General features: G+C 35.7%; 2 protein-coding genes and 1 long non-coding RNA gene across 3 annotated transcripts in view; all 3 read right to left on the reverse strand.

The window, feature by feature from the left end:
- LOC107701542 (complement factor H-like) overlaps positions 1 to 18,164 on the reverse strand; it is an 87,008-nt gene that overhangs the window by 47,586 nt on the left and 21,258 nt on the right. The window lies entirely within an intron of this gene.
- LOC107701541 (complement factor H-like) overlaps positions 1 to 18,164 on the reverse strand; it is a 73,098-nt gene that overhangs the window by 21,529 nt on the left and 33,405 nt on the right. The window lies entirely within an intron of this gene.
- Positions 3,619 to 18,164, reverse strand: part of LOC107701546 (uncharacterized) — a 15,234-nt gene continuing 688 nt past the window's right edge. Inside the window, exons 2-3 of the long non-coding RNA XR_001635660.1 lie at positions 14,585 to 14,588; positions 3,619 to 3,692 (exon numbers count right to left, since the gene is read on the reverse strand). This is a non-coding gene — a long non-coding RNA (uncharacterized LOC107701546). The remainder of the gene's footprint in view (positions 3,693 to 14,584; positions 14,589 to 18,164) is intronic.

An 18,164-nucleotide genomic window follows, 5' to 3' on the forward strand; every position in this document is an offset into this window, starting at 1 on the left:
TTTTTAGGAAATATTGTTTGATTATTTATTTCTCAAAATAACTTTAGTAACAAAGTGGAAGGTTGGGTTTACAGAATGCAGTCAGCACTAATGAGATACTTTGTCTTGTTCCTGTCATGCTGAAGAAAGGGCCCCAAATAATGTCAGAATTTTCACAAATTTGTTTTCCTCAAAATAAAAGGTCACTGAAAGAATATCTACTATAATTTAATAAAATATTTGTTTCTTGCAAAATGACTACCAGCTTTGTAAGAACCAATGGCGTGGTAACATCATTCCTTGATCAACTGCACCACTAAGTGGCCCTTGTGTGAAGTTTGAATTTCTTATTGTATATAAACTTCTTAGACTTGTATTAGACAGTACATTAAATTATAGTTTTTCTTGTTTAACATACTATAACTGATTCACTTTCACAAACCATTCATTCTTGACAAAATTCTACACAAAAATAGAGCAGAATGACTGTCTAGGGGTGAAAGTCTTTTGTCAGAAGACTGAGAAAATGTTATATTACGGCAAATAAGGTCATTAACAAAACTGCAAAGCAAGTTGGCAGAGGATGCTGATTTTTTAATTTTTTTATTTTTACAGTACAGTAATTAACAGTATACTGAATTGTGTGTTCATATTCAATTCTTTGGTATTCTAACTTTTCTAGTGCTTTTCATATTTAAGTTAAGAAATATGTTGTCAGAACAACAACAACAACAACAAAAAGATGAGATGATACAAAATTGCATAACTACCACAAAAATGTAGCTGAATGAATAGGATGTTCCCACAAACAATACAATATATGTACATGGTTGTGTGTGTGTGTGTGTCTGTTAATATTATTCATCAATACATGCAACAACACACAGACATACATTTCATAGTCAATAAGTTTGATGGTAATACTTTACAATAACTTTCATTAATAAATCATTAACAAACGTTATATAATGTTTAACGGATCATTAGTTAATATTTATTCACATATCTACAAACGTGAAATAATGTGCTTGTTATTGTTTACTAATAAATGTATTAAACATTACCTAATAATTAACATTTCATGTAAATTAAAATGCTTACAAATGTCATTCAACTTCTAATCACGATTCAATCTGTTTATATTGCATTGTTTTGATAAATGATAAATTAAGTATTTTCTTGAAAATTAGTCCCCCCACCCCCCCTCCTGTTAATATATGATTCAAGGAATATTCTGTTTAATGGTTCACAATAGTATATTAATATATGTGTTGAGGCAATAAAAGCATGTGTTGCAGCCAAATTACAATGTGTGTAATGTCTCTACCAAGCATTTAACTAAACTTAACTAACCACCCTTTACACAAACGGGTGTACTTGTTACAGTAGCTAAAAGTCCAGTGTCAAAGATACAAAAAAATTAGTAAATGTTTACAAATGATGAATAGTCTCAACTTTAGATTGGGTACTGCAAAAACATGAACAAATGATTAATAAATGATTTAAGATGTGCAAATAGTTGAAGTCTACACAACAAACAAAGACCAAATATATGACCTTTACAGACTGTGATTATGAGTTAATGAATATATTAACATGAATAGTTTATAATTAATATAATTATTAATATTAACCTAATTATTAATGAATAAAAAAATGAATAATTAAACTATATTTTTATGACATTTGTAAATGTAATAATGAGCATTAGCTAATATGTGAACTGAAGTTTAATGACACTTGTAAGCATTCAACAGTACATTAACAAATGTTTGTTCAAACTTTGTTCATTGTGTAATTTCTGGTAAAATCTTTTGTAGATTTTTAAAATGCACTGGAAGTTTAATGACATTTGTAAACATTAACTAATGATCAGTTAAGCATTATATAATGCTTGTTAATGATTTATTAATGAAGCTTTTAATCATTGTAAACCATCTGTCAAAATCATGTGAAATGTTTTTTTTTTTTAAATGCATGATCATATGAATTGAATGTTTAATGACATTTCTAAGCTTTTCAATTTACATTAATTAGTGATCTGTTAATCATTTGGTAATGTTTAATAAGTTCATTAGTTAACATTAACAAGGACATTATCTCATATTTCTACATTTGTGAATATATATTAAGTAATGATTAGTTAAACATTATATAATGTTTGTTAATGATTTATTAATGAAAGTTATTATAAAGTGTTACCAGTTAGATTTATTTTTACTTTTGCTTAAACATTCTTGAACAGTTATTGTTAAAATATAATTGTACCTCAGTTACAACAATTATGTATGTGCACTTAAAAAATCTGAAAAAGAGAAACAATTGTAATTTTTTTTTTTTTACAAAATTAAAACGTGGTGCAAACAACATCTGGAATTAAATACTAGAACATTCCCAAGTCATTGTTTAGTCATTATTTATTTTGTGTATCATCTAAAGAAACAACCAATTAAATAATAAATCAATAATTGTACAGATCACCAATATGACTAATTCAGGTTCTGAAAATGAGACAATACTCACAACTTTTGTCAATCTGTAGATTCCCTTTGGAGCACGACATGTCCACATATTTCATCTCACTTCCAGTATTCCATCCATCTCTACAGTTAAGTCTATACCAGAGGAGTCAAACTCAGTTCCTGGAGGGCTGGAGCCCTGCAGAGTTTAGATTCAACCCTAATTAAATGCACCCGATCCAGCTAATCAAGTCCTTCAGGCTTATTTGAAAACTACATGTGTGTTGGAGCAGGGTTCCCTGTTGAAAAAAAGCCCAAACAAAAAACAAACAAAAAAACAGCATGTGCTGGTTAGGTATGTTTTGAAGCATGGCTGCTGGTTTGAGTTGGTTTAAACTGGTCTTTAGCTGGTCATGAGCTGTCATGTGCTGGTCCTAAGCTGGCCCCGAGCAGGAGCTAGTTGCTTAGGATCAGCTCATGACCAGCTAAGGACCAGCTTAAACCAGCTCAAAAAATCTCAAACCAATAGCCATGTTTCAAAACATACCTAACCAGCATATGCTGGATTTTTCAACAGAGTTGGAACTAAACTCTGCAGGGCTGCAGCCCTCCAGGAACTGAGTTTGATACACTTGGTACTTTTCAGCATGCCTTATGTAGACCTTTTCTTTAGGAAGCTGTAGATTGTACTTCTCGACAGTATCATCAATTTCACAAGGTCCTACGACAGAGACATAAACATAACGATAAAAGCAGTACAAAACTATTATGAATTAAAATTACAAAAATGACTCACTCAGACATTTCGGAAGAGTTTCCCATTTTCCATCCACACACTTATAATACACTGTCTTGTCTTTATCCAAAAAAATAAAAAATAAAATCAAGCTGTACATACCAGAGCATTGTTGTATGTTTGTCTATCGGCCATGGGAATTACAGGAGATTTGTACAGGCTCCTCTGGTTCACATCCAGGACGACACTTTGGTATTCTTGAATTGATTTTGTACTTTAGTTTCTGACCTCCCGCAATCTCTGTATTTCGGATTTTTGGTGGGTCACACATCATTTCTTAAAAAAAACAAAAAAAAAAACATCAACATAATCATATAATTGACATTTTGTCAGTAGCAACGATTTTAATACTCCACAGAAGAACATACCAGCACACAAGTGGTTTTGGTGTCCATCCGTCTCGTGTGCATGTGGCCTCTGCTGCTGTTTCACGATATCCAGACTCACAACTGTACGATCTCTTTGCTCCTAATTTCATATCTCCATTGAAGGAATATTCCGGGCCACTCACATGCTGGTCACGTGGAACTTCACATGTAATCTCTGAAATACGATTCACATTCTTTTGGTAATATACAATGACTTCAGCACCAAGTCTTGAAGTGTTTCTCTTTAATCTTACCACAAACAGGTTTACTGTCCCACTTTCCATTAATTTGGCATGTAAATGATTTGCTTTTTTTTTTTTTGTAAAAAATTGTTTTTCAGAGCAGATGATCTCCACGCTTTCTCCAACTTTGAAAACAGTTTTCCCCTCTAGGTTAATCCTTTTTACTCCAAATATGGTTGACTCAAACTGACAAGTTACTTCTGTACAAGTAAAGGCCTGTTCACACCAACACAAATGTTTGTCATGAAAATTCTGTTTGATTATCTCATACGATTTGAGTTCAGAGTCAGATCAATGTGTAAACAGTAGGCTGGATGAAAATGCTATTTCACAATCTGACAGTAGGTGGCGCTTACAGAGAAGCAGAAATACCCTGGTACACAACTTTCTGTTTCTGACACTCGCTTGTCATGGAGAAGGGAATGAGAAGTCAAACTATACATAACGGAGGTATTTTTTTTTCTTTAAGGGACTTTTATTTTGATGGGTTTCCCTGTTTTCGGAATGTGTAAACAGAAGGCTGGATGAAAATGCTATTTCACAATCTGACAGTAGGTGGCGCTTACAGAGAAGCAGAAATACCCTGGTACACAACTTTCTGTTTCTGACACTCGCTTGTCATGGAGAAGGGAATGAGAAGTCAAACTATACATAACGGAGGTATTTTTTTTTCTTTAAGGGACTTTTATTTTGATGGGTTTCCCTGTTTTCGGTATTCGTGGGAGATGCAAAGATGTATGGGAAGAAGAAGGGAGAACAGTCAAAGCCACTAGAAGGCAAGCCTGCAAGTGAATGTGATTGAGTGTCGCACACTCTGACTGAAATTCAGTGACGTCAAGGCTGTAATGTGATTGGTTATTCATGTGATCCAAGTTGACCGTTACGCTTTCTCCAATAGTAAATAATACAGACCCTCTCATCTCCCTATAGTAAGACAATCTCTGGAACAGTGTTACGAGAGAGACATGCCATGACCGCTGTGTTAGAGGTCGACAGTTTTTGCAGTGGGAGACTTGACAGAAGTGATACACAGCCCATTTGTGTTTTGTGAGTTAAGTGAACACTAACGCTATCATGTGGGACTAGAGGTGTAAGTTGTAGCAGAAATTTGGCTGATTGCGTCATCGAATGGAGAACGGTGTGTGAGACTGGCTGAGAGCAAGGGAGAGAGTTGCTGGAGCTGTGAGTTTCGTTCTGAACAGAGGTGTAAATTATTTGAGTTAATGTAATTAATTACGGTATTTGAGTATCTTTTCGGATACTCTGTAGTTTTACTGAGTATAAAAGATATTAGCAACTTTTACTCTCTACTTCACAACATTTTTGAATAAGCATCTGTACTCTTTACTCCACTACATTTGTAATGAGTGTTGCAATTACACATTACATTTTGCATGGCACCTAGCTTTTCCTTCAGGAGTTTTTTTCTTCTACAAAAGAAGGAATATTGCCAACTACAGGGCACTGAAAGTCAGTGGCGGCTCGTGGGTTTTAAAATAGAGGAGGCACACTAATTGTATTGGTCTGGGATCCCTGCCGATTATTATTATTATAATTTGCTTAACCACTTTAAAATGGCTTTTTGGTTGCTTTTAGTCAGAAAACGTAAAGAAAACGACATACATACAGCAAGATGTGTTAAAAGAGAGCTGCCTGTTGCACCATTTAATTAAGCCGACCGCTGTAGCCTATATCCAGCTTAGGCTGTTTTCCCTAAATTTGTATATATACTGTTTGAATGACAGCTTGGTAAATCTGTTGGCGATCAAATATTCAATATCGCTACTCATCATAAGTACTTGGTACATTATCAGCGCAGTGGCATATGTTTAAACTAATATCACGTAATTTACGTCTCTTTGATGATTGGTTGATATCAGAAGGGAGGCTAGCCTCCCCAGCGAGGGTTCTTTTCGCAATACTCCTCAGCGCTGAAAGTGAACACTCGATGGTGATTGGCAAATTTTTGTTACCAACGGAGGCACGAGAGCTCACCTCTCCCCCGGCCTCCCCCTACCCTTCTCTATCATTAGCGGTTGCAATTACATCAGCAGATTCGGCACATTCGCGATAGAAAAGCGGCGCTTTCACGTAATGGTATTACAACTGGGAAATTACAAACAAAATATACACATTCTGAGACATGAACTGAAATGAATTGTGAATTGTATTAACATTAAATCGTCCTCCTCCCATTTTCACCTCAAAATTATGGGGAAGCTGTGCCTCCCCTGCCTCCCCCGACGAGCCGCCACTGCTGAAAGTATAATATCTTGTGTTTTGCCCTTACTCACCCAAACTGGTCAACGAGGCTACTTTACGTGAATGCGAGTTCTCTAGCAAGCAAGCAGTTGTGAATCACAGGTGCCTGATGAGGACATGACTGCAGCCGGCAATGAGGCCGAAATCCAGTGCAAGAAGGCTTTTGCTTTTTAATTTTACTTAACATTATTTTATTTATCTGTTATACTGAAGAGCCCTTTTTGAAAGATGTTTTTTTTTTTTTTTTTGAGGTGTTCAGTTTTACTTATAACATAGTGATTGCCCTCCTCACAAATCAACTCTTGTTTTTTACTGGCATGTCTCTTTGATTATAGTGCATCTTTGAGCCTATATTTAGTATAAGTAAAATAGTTAAGTATTATTAAAATCAGATACTCTAAGACTTTTACTCAAGTTGTTTTGGAATTGGTGAGTTTTAATTGTAATGGAGTAAAACCGGTAGTCTAGAAATAGGGCGATAATTATTCAAATCAGAGGGATCTCCCCCCTTTAATAGAGGCATAACTATACCTGATTTCCAAGACGGCAGAATAACACTAGTTGATAAACTCAGATTAAAAATCGATGCATTAGGTTCGGCAATCTGCAGAAACTTTTAAAAAACTGGACCAATTTTGTCAGAGCCAGCAGATTTCCTACAATCTAAGTTTGACAGTAATTTATGAACTTGGGTGGACAATATAGGGGTAAATAACTTTTACGTTTTACTAAAATGTATCAACTCATCATTTCCCGGTTCATCAATATCCAATAAATTACTGGTGTCTGTTATTGAATTGGCAGAAATAAAATGACTATGGCCACGTTCACACAGCAGCAGAATACGGTTGTCAGTCCTGTATTTGAGTCCTTAATACGGTTACGTTTACACACAGTACGGTTATTTTCAGGCGTGACAACCGCATTCTGTAACCGGACTCACACCCGTAAATTTTCAGGACTCACAACCGCATTCTCGGAGAACATACGCTGTGTGAATGGAACAGTACTGGACAACTAGTTGTCTGTCACTCATACAGTGCAAGAGAGAGCCGCTCTGCTGCACAAGTGTGCGACTCAAATGCTCTGCTCTCCACCCAAATATATAAGCTGCTGTAGGTTAATGAATATTTGACGGATGAACTTGCAGCTCGATTGCACTCTTGTCGTGTCAGAAAAGACTTTCAGTTTTATGGATGTCGTCATCTTTGATATTATATTTGGTCACTGTTGCTATGGTTACTGATAAGGAATACAGGTTTGACTCCCAATGCATTCATACAGACAGTATTCGAGAAGCTACTGTAAGTTGCTGTGTGAATGGAATATTTCGAGACTCACACCTGTAAGTAAATGCAGTTGTCAATCCCAAAAACTGACAGTGTGAACGCAGCCTGTTAAATATATTAACAATATTAACCTAGTCAGTAATTAATCTTTGGTTTAATTTTAAAGATTTTGGAAGACCAGTAAATTTATTTGATCCTATATGAGATTTTGGTAATTTCCAAAATTTAGAAGGATCATTCATATTATCATTAATCAGATTAAGATAATACTGATTTGTAGAACTTTTTTTAGCCATTTTGTTCCGTAAAAATCTATAATGAGACCAGTCATTATCACTATTAGTTTTCTTTGCTGTGGACAAAGCCATATTTCTTTGCCTAAGAAAGTTTGAGACAGAATTGTTGAACCAGGAATATTTTTTCAACTCACCTCAAATCTATGTAAAGGAGCATGTTTATCACAAATTTTTCTCCCAAAAAAAGTAGATATAAAATAATCCCAAGCTAAAACCACATCAGGTATATTTGAAATTACCCGTAAATCACTATTATACTCATTGTGCAAGAAAGCTTGTACATTAAATTACAAAATACACTTTGTACAATTTTTAAATTGTCATTTATATGTACATCTGGGTGAACTCTTAAGCATCTTAAAATTTCTCCCACAAGATATTGCACAATGATCACTAATATCATTACAAAAAAATTCCGGTTGCAGAAAAAACATGGGGTACATTCGTTAAAATAACAAATTTATGAACTGTGCCATGAGCCGAGAGACATTGATTTCTTCCTGCGCATCATTTAAGTGCACTTGTTAGTGCGCGAGAATGCGTATATAAACTGGAAGTTAGTTTTGCACGAAGTGTTTAATTTTTTTCTAAGTATTTTGGCCTTTTTTTTTGAAGAGATTGACAATCGCCGACGATCAGTTTTACTCTTGGAAATAACTTTTCTTTTGAGACAAGAGTCTCGCTGTGGCTGAGCTGCACCATTTTGTTCCAGAAAGTTCCTGAGTTTTCCTGGGCCAAGCTGAGTTTTTGCTTTTGTTTTTATTATTACCCTGCCACCCTGATGACATCTCCTCACTGTCCTGTCCCAGCTGTTCATTTCATTGTTGCAAGTCGTCACAAATCGTTGCAAGTCAAACCATCAAATTGATCGTTGCTACAGACTGGTACAAACGTTCTTTACACACACACACACACACACACACACACACACACACACACACACACACCGTGACACGAGTCCCCATGAGTCTGTGTGTATTCAGGTTTAAGTCCCCACCAGAATATATAAACCTGTACACACACACACACACACACACACACACACTTTACTGATATAGACTGAACTAAACTGGGTTTGGTGTGAGAACTGGATCACGTTGATTAATAAATGTTTTAATTAATTTATAGAGGGTTTTCAGAGTTCATTTGAATTCAATTCAATTCAAATTCAATATATATATTTTTTATTTTATTCTTTTATTTAACTGGAGCCAATCCTTTCAAATAAAGTCCAGTTTCCTAAAAAATAAGAAAATTATAAATGATGAATTGTTAGTGGGTCATATAGTCAACAGTTATTTGTGCAACTTAACTTGGAGTAGTGGCGTCTCACTTACACTGTTAGGTTTAAGAGGGTGGGAATGTGAATGATTTATTTTACACCGCAAGAACATACTTCAGGGAGCCACCGTACTTACACCTACTTACCCGAAGCCCACTTTCTCTATTCCTGTAGTATACAATACAATAGTATAAGCTAAAACATATACACACATAGTGCATACTCAGACCAAAAGCACCGAAGTGGGGACTAAGATCCTTTCACTTTTAGGTCTTCCAGAGACACACAGTAATTTTCCCCTACTAGACAGGGCCTGTCGCCTTGTTAAAGAGTACAGAGAAAATTAATAGATAATTAATATAATAATTAATAATTACAGAGACAGGAGAGACGGTTCTGGATTCTTCCTCTGTTAAGCCCCAGATATACTTAAAGCAAAATCCAAAGTTCAAAACAGCTTGCCAAAGAAAACTTTCTGGAAAAATTTGCTCTAGTTAGTAAACACATATGAACTACCACTGGTCCGTGACGATGACATAATAGGTAGGTGTGGCTCTGGGTTCATTCTCCGGTTCATTTCTTCTGTTCAGTCCATCAAGGTCAGATGTGAGTAAACATGAACACACTGGAGAGCTGATTTATATTACTGAAGCAGTAATTATAATTTAAAGTGTCATTTTTTTTTTCATGTGTAACACTGTAAAGTTGCTTACTTTAAAACAATAAATTATATAAAGTGCTATATAAATAAACGTGACATGACTGAGTGCTGAATTGCAGAGAAAGTGCAAACGTGTTCACGTCACTGTGATAATATGGAAAAATTACAATTTATTGTTAATTTACAGTACTCACACTCAGGTCATTAAGAGAAAATAGTCCTTTTGAACCAGTTCTTTTTAGTGCACTAGATGAACAAATTCACCAAATCGGACTGAACCGTTTGAAACAGTTCGTGTCTCAAGCAGCACAGATCTACAAGTTACTCAAAGAAAACTCACTTTCAGAAGTGCCTGACAGTCACTCCGTCTCAAAATGAGGCAAAATAATTGCGTATGATCCTATGATGCTGTTTTTTTGCCAACTTATTTAGCGCTGCAGTTCCTCTAGAAGAGTATGGATATGTGTGACATGCCGAGAACAAACTGCCAAGGGATTCATAAAGGGGGCAAAATGAATGTTTCTGAGGTATTTTGCTGAAAGCATAAAAAATAGCAAATTAAACATATTGGAAATATAACAGTGATCCGATGGCAGTAGTTCTCAAGTCAACAGCAGTACACTGCTGATGGTTCTCTCTCAAACCATGAGTCCGTTAATCTGAAATGAAGAAACATTTTGGACTTGGATCAAAGGCTGTAATATGTGCATGCGTGAACCTAGCACTTGAATGAAGGAGCCAATTGAAAGTTTTTATGGTTCTCATGGTTTATGTTATAGATGATTAAGATTAGTTTATTCACGCTATGCTTTAGACACAAAAAACATCTGCAATTCACATCATTATTGGGTGCTTTAATAACGAATAGAGATATACAGTATGTGACACCATTGTGTGACTATGTAAACAAACTAGTGAACTGGTTATTTGAACCAGTTAACTGAAATGAACTGTCCAAAAGAACCAGTTCACAGAGAAGAATCTGATTTCCTAATTTGCCTGAGGCTCTGGATTGCAGGTAATAATGTTGTAAATAATGTTACGTTTCTTGCACAGATTGATCGTTTTGCTTCATCGTCAGGAACGACACATGTTAATTTTATGTTGCCTGTATATATGCTTTTTTGACTCTCAAAGTGACAGCAGCCGTGCATGGTCCTGCATTTGATAAATTACCAAGAACCACAATTTCAGCTAAAAATCTTTACTGTATACTGAAGAAAAAAAGCCACATACCTGTACAATTTGGATGGCCTGAGGGTGAGTAAATAAACATCAACTTTATTGTTATAATGTTCTATGTTTATCACAATAAAACTGAAAAATATAGACTCACTCCAATTTATTGGTATTTTAATAATGTAGGCTTGTCTTGAACATCCTTCCTGTATATACAAGCACTGTATTAAGCACACAACCTATTCAATGATAAGCGCTTCTGATTGCTACATTTAAAATGTCTGTTTATCTGATAGTTATTACATCTAATTCACTTTGTCTGCAATAAAGAAAGCAAACATTATGCAAGCATCACTACAGGAATCAGAGATGTTTTTCCTTATGTTTGATGCACCATTCTATATGGCTATAAGTATGAGTTGTTGGAGAAGATATAAAAAATGCCACAAACTTTCAATGCAATCTGCTATGATGTCAAAATGCTATAGTATGGGATATGGAGCTGCCTGAATTGTAGATATGTGTAGACTGTTACATGTTCCCTGTGTGTGTTCTGCCCCTGTCTACTGTGTGCCTTGTTTGTCCCCATAGTTACACTCATTAGTTGCCATAGCTACTCTTTGGACCACACCCACTCCTTGTTAGTTCCCATAGCAACTCATTGGTTCCTTTTGTTCTCCTGTATATAAATAGCCCTTAGCTGTGTCCGAAACCGCTCCCTATCCCCTATATAGTGCACTATATCGGGTGTCGGCCATTTTGTAGTGCTGTTCGAATTCTGAGTGAACGAGTTCATTCCTTACATTCGTTCACTACTTTTTACCCACAATCCTCTCTGATTTCGAGCGTACAACTGATGTACACTTGCTGAGGCACTATTTCCCATAATCCAATGCAGAGAGGACTGACGAGCTGGAAGAGAGAGTGGGAGCGAGCGAGTTTGAATGAGAGGTACCATTTACATCTTTCTTATTTTTGCTTTAACGGTTATTTCATGCATTATTAAAATAAAATATATTATTTAGGCATTAACTCAGATTCATGATTTTACTAATTTACTGAGGTGGCATTGTTAACTTACAAGAGATGATAGAGATGTGGTGATAATTTGGTGGATGATTTAATAAATATTCGTTAATGACCTGCATGTGCCGTATTCATCCTAATGTAAAACTAACGGTTGCCTGAGGGCACTCTGCGACCACTGTCATCTTATGTGCGCGCAAAACGCTGCTTGGGAAAGTTTCAAGACACTAAAAATAATATATACATAAAATGTATGTGTAATATGTGTTTATTTTTGTTGCCAGTATTTTAATAGTATTTAATTATTATGAACATATTAAGCATTACAAAACAAGTTAGGCCAAATAATACCATCTTTGAAACCACAAAGCTGGCGCTAAGGTGTATATATAATTACAATATAAAATCATTGTGAGTATTGTTATCAATTTTATTTTCTAAAATAATATAAATGTGTATATATATATATACACTGAACAAAATTATAAACGCAACACTTTTGTTTTTGCCCCTATTTTTCATGTGCTGAACTCAAAGATCTAAGACTTTTTCTATGTACACAAAAGGCCTATTTCTCTCAAATATTGTTCACAAATCTGTCTAAATCTGTGTTAGTGAGCACTTCTCCTTTGCCAAGATAATCCATCCACCTCACAGGTGTGGCATATCAAGATGCTGATTAGACAGCATGATTACTGCACAGGTGTGCCTTAGGCTGGCCACAATAAAAGGCCACTCTAAAATGTGCAGCTTTACTGTATTGGGGGGTCCGGGGGCGTCCGAAAACCAGTCAGTATCTGGTGTGACCACCATTTGCCTCACGCAGTGCAACACATCTCCTTCGCATAGAGTTGATCAGGTTGTTGATTGTGGCCTGTGGAATGTTGGTCCACTCCTCTTCAATGGCTGTGCGAAGTTGCTGGATATTTGCCACACCTGTGAGGTGGATGGATTATCTCGGCAAAGGAGAAGTGCTCACTAACACAGATTTAAACAGATTTGTGAACAATATTTGAGAGAAATAGGCCTTTTGTGTACATAGAAAAAGTCTTAGATCTTTGAGTTCAGCTCATGAAAAATGGGGGTAAAAACAAAAGTGTTGCGTTTATAATTTTGTTCAGTGTACATGATGATGTTTCTGCGACGGCTCCAGCTCTCTGACCCGCAGTGTATTCGTCAGCGTCCGAATTCTTTCACTTCATTTCGTTCACTCCTTTCTGATATAGTGCACTCAACTGCCATACACTATATAGGAATTAGTGAATGAGTGAGCGATTTCGGACACAGCCCTTGTGTTTCCCTTGTGCCTTGTTTGTTGTTGAATGTTACGGTGCCGTTTCTGCTCGTGGTTTTTTTTCCTGTGCTTCGTTGTTTGTTTCCTTGTTTTGCTATTAAAGACCCTGCACTTAGATCCACATCTCAGCCTGCTTTCTCCTGTTTCCCGCACATTACAGAGACGTGTTCCCTTGATCAAAATTGAGGAGTCGAGGTCTGTCTATGTAAACTTCCCTTGTCCACTTAATGAAGTGAAACGCACTTCAAAATGGCAAAATGACAGGGGAAGTGGTCAGGGAAGTTTGCGAGTGTGCCTTGTTAGCTGCTATACATAAGCCGTCCGCCTTATTGGAATGGTCAAAGCTGGTCCGTGAACACTTGAGAGTAAGCTGCTTGTGTGTCTGCAACTGTAATTATACACATATGAATATCTATATCTCCAATAGACTTCAGCAGATGATTTTGCTAAACTAACACAATACAGCAAGACGAAGCCGTTAGCTAACACAATATCAAACAGTTACAATAGTTTAAAAACATGCAATATTGAGTTAATACATATTAAAAACACAAGCCAACACCTTCTTACCTGTAAAGGTTTATCCAATCCCTTCAGGAATTTCGGCGGTTTTTACAACCAGGGTCTGCACGATGTTGTGGCATCTTGGAAAACGCATTGATTTTTATTTTGAGTGATGACACATTGACTGTTCCAAGATGGCGGACGTCTCGAAGTATCTGGAGTGGTCGAATGTGGCATCTACCTATACATCTCTATGGAGCATACCCTTTCGTCCTGGTGTTTCTTGAGGAAATGACATCACACTATGCACTATTTGCCCCTTACAGTTCGGGGGAGGAGTTGAAAACAGAGACGTGAAGTCAGAAACTCTCTGCTTCCCATAATGTGGTGTTTGTGTACCTTATCACAGATGAAGTGGATTAGCCATATTATTTGTCAAATACTTTGGTTTGTATGTTTTCATGTAGTTTTCATGACAGAAATTTTCATACAGTACTTTTGTACTTAATTCAGTGCCTCTATGTACAAGAATAAGCCTATACTACTTCAGTTATTTAATTTACATTTTTAACTGGCATGCACTGCACCCAAATCGCGATTTGGCTTGATGCGATTATTGAACCACAAAGGCTGCGATTTTTAATGAAATAAATATATGCACAGGGCTAGTAGTAAATGCTACTCATCTCTGCAAGCGCTGTGAGTTTGAGTCGCTTATCATGTGCATCTGAAACGGCACACTCCAAACATCCTCTCAAACGTAATGAGAAGCATTATAAACCTGTTGTTGAGAACATTATAACAATTTTACTCCACAACATCAGTCGAGTGTTTTGAAATAACTTCATTTTCTGATCTGATGTGGCTTCTTACTACAGAATACGGCACAAAATATATTCTATACTGCAATAAAGGCCACGCTGATTAGCACTGCATTATAAATTGACTTTACTATTATGAAAATGCCCAAGATGGCGTGAAGAACACAGATAAACCATATATTGTCATTAGTGTTGGGAAGGTTACTTTGGAAATGTAATAGATTACAAGTTACCCTATTTAAAATGTAATAAGTAACTATTTCAATTACTTTATTAAAGTAATGTAACTGATTACATTTGATTACTTTTTGATTACTTTTCTTAATTTCCAACGCATGTTTTCAAATGTTAATAATTTTGAAACATTTAATCTACTAATGAGCGGATGATCTGAATCAGGTGTGATTGATTAAAAAGACATGCAAAACCACTGATCTAATATATCTAAAGGCAAAATTATAAAATTAATTTATATTTGAGGTATTGTTAATATTTAATTACAGAGTGGAATGAGCAACTTTACAAAATCAGACAGCTGAATACTAGGGCTTTATGCAATATACTCCATGATTTTGAAGAAGTGACATGGCTTTCCCACATGTGGGGGTTGTGATTTGGACATAAGGAAAAAAAAATATATATATATATATATATATATATAGCTGAATTAAACAGGATAAGGATGCGTAATTTTTTCTTTTGTTCAAAGTTGTATTTTTTTTCATTTAGTAATGTACTTCAGAAGCTACAGAAGATACATGTTTTCCAGAAGACAAAATAATTACAATTTAGCCTGATCTCTACCCCTAGCTCTTAATGCATTGTGTTTCCATCTTGAGCATCTGTGAATGTTTTTAACTTTTAATAATAATATAATAGCTAATAATAGCTTTGTAGGAGTCCCTCAGTTGTCATCAGTGTGAAAAGATGGATCTCAAAATCATTCAGTCATTGTTGGAAAAAAAAAACACGGTCGTGGATCATCTCGGGTTAACATCACACAATATTAAGGATCAAGCGTATGTAACTTTTGAGCGGAGTCGTTTTTATAAATGTAGCTACTATTTTGTCTTGTGGACTACATGTAAATATTGTATTCAGGACAGTACTAAATAAAAAAAAATAACATGCATTTTGTATGATAATTAACATTTTGCAGATTCTGCACGGAGTATGTAAACTTTTGACCACAACTGTGTGGGTGTGATTTGCAAAAATATAATTTTGTAATTTTGTACTAAGCACTGATGCTATATATTTATAAAAATGTTTTAAATATATGTCCGATGGACATGAGATGAAGAATCTCACTCAGTTTTTGTTGAGATCAAAACTTTGAATTATGTAGTAAATAATTAAATGGCATTTACAGCATGGTTGAGTGGTACATCAGGAATCAGAACAGGTTATGTTTCGGTTTTGATTTAAACATGTTGGTTTACTAATTGAGGAGCTTCTGTCTTTATATATGGTTAAATACAGCAAACATGGGTTGTGTATGATTCATTATGGTTTGCGGGGACACTGATTTGATTCTGGGGAGTAGAAATCAGTCTGTACAGTTTGTGTATGTCTGCTCAATCTTGGTATGGGTGGACATGTTTAACAACTACATACACTAAGGTTTTTTTTTTGACCGAGACTAATATAAAATGAGGTTGTTTTAAAAATAACAATAATAAAAATGCTAAATAGTAGCTCTGATCACTAATATGTAATAAAAATAATTCAATTTGTGTGTCAGCTCAATCGCGGCATGGGAGGATGTGTATATATGTATGTGTGTATATATGTATGTGTGTATATATGTATGTGTGTATATATGTATGTGTGTATATATGTATGTGTGTATATATGTATGTGTGTATATATGTATGTGTGTATATATGTATGTGTGTATATATGTATGTGTGTATATATGTATGTGTGTATATATGTATGTGTGTATATATGTATGTGTGTATATATGTATGTGTGTATATATGTATGTGTGTATATATGTATGTGTGTATATATGTATGTGTGTATATATGTATGTATATGTGTGTGTTTGTATGTATATGTGTGTGTATGTATGTATGTATATGTGTGTATATGTGTGTGTATGTATGTATGTGTGTGTTTGTATGTATATGTGTGTGTATGTATGTATATGTGTGTGTATGTATGTATATGTGTATATAGGACATGTATATGTGTATATAGGACATGTGTAGACTCGACTTTATTGTCCCCTTAAAGAAATTCTTCTTCACAGCATCATTCCATTCCACAGACAGTGTCACCATGACACAACATCATGTCATAAGTATTACACATCTAGATGTTAAGACTACATGAACAAAGTCCGCTTTATATCAATGTCCGCATCCTGGCCTATTCAGCGAGGCCTTTTGTTCAGGGCCACTATAACAGTGGGAAACAGGCTTTTCTTGAAGCGAGCCCTTCTGCACCTTAGTACCCTGTATCTACGTCCTGAACGGAGTGGGCTGAGATACCAATTTAATGGGTGTGTAATGTCCAGCTCAACTGAAGTCGCCATACGTGTAATGGCCCTGTTATTTAATTCTGTCAGGTTTGGTGTGGAAAGACCAATTATTTTGGAAGCTGTAGTAGTTATACGTATGAGTTTGGCATAAAGTCCTTTTAATTTGCGGATGGCTGGCTGTCTCTGATGGCTCCTTTTCTGAATGTCACTGGTGTGCTGATCGAAAGTAAGTTGATTGTCCAATGTTACCCCAAGGTATTTAAAATTATTGACTATTTCTACCACTTGATTGTTGATGAGGATAGAATGCTGAGGTGAGGGAGAACCAATTATTAATTATTTTGTTTTGGTGACATTAAGATGGAGATAATTATCCTTACACCACTGAGTAAAATGTGCTGTGGTGTTGTAGTAATCCAGTACAGAGTTGTCTGTAAGCAGAGCGAAGATGGCTGTGTCATCGGAGTATTTGAGATATATGGTTGTGGGTGATGGACTAATGCAATCATTGGTATAAAGGGTGTAAAGAAATGGGCTAAGCACACACCCTCGCAGTGCTCCAGTATTGGTTGTGATTACTGATGTAGCTGTGCCCACGCGTACAACTTGCCATCTATCACTTAAGAAATATATATTAAGTGTGTATAAATATATATACTTAATTAATGTTTCAATTAAACTTTTCTGACTTGGAATATTTAGTTTGAATACAAAGTTTGTGCACTAATATTAGTTGAAGTTTTCATTTAATTACATTTTTGACAAATTTTCTCTTTAGTTTGAAGAGTCTAAAAAGAGTTGATTCATTTTACATAGATATGTCAACTCTAAATGTGTAGTTCCCTTTCAAGGGAACTTCGAACTGCGTCCTCTAGTGGTCGCTATGGGGAACGATAGGAATATAGATCGCTCTTACCACGGAAATGCACGCTTCAAACAAAACGGTCAGTGAAGACGAAGAAGAGAATGACATGTTCTCCCGGCCATAGACATATAAATACCAAGACGCCTCATTGGCCGCTTTGAGCCGTTGCAGCGATACGTCAACGCGTCCGCCATGTTTGTGAGGGCAAGACTGCCTTAAAAATAAGTGGAGGTAAATGGAGGAGCTGCCTTTTTTTCTGGATAAAAACACGATAACGTTTACATTTATCAACCGATTTCAGAGGTTTGTGATCTACATGGAGTTAAAAATACCTCTGCCTCTACTTATGTAGT

This window comes from Sinocyclocheilus anshuiensis, unplaced genomic scaffold (assembly GCF_001515605.1).
Source record: "Sinocyclocheilus anshuiensis isolate Anshui unplaced genomic scaffold, SAMN03320099.WGS_v1.1 scaffold3611, whole genome shotgun sequence".
Classification (NCBI taxonomy): domain Eukaryota; kingdom Metazoa; phylum Chordata; class Actinopteri; order Cypriniformes; family Cyprinidae; genus Sinocyclocheilus; species Sinocyclocheilus anshuiensis.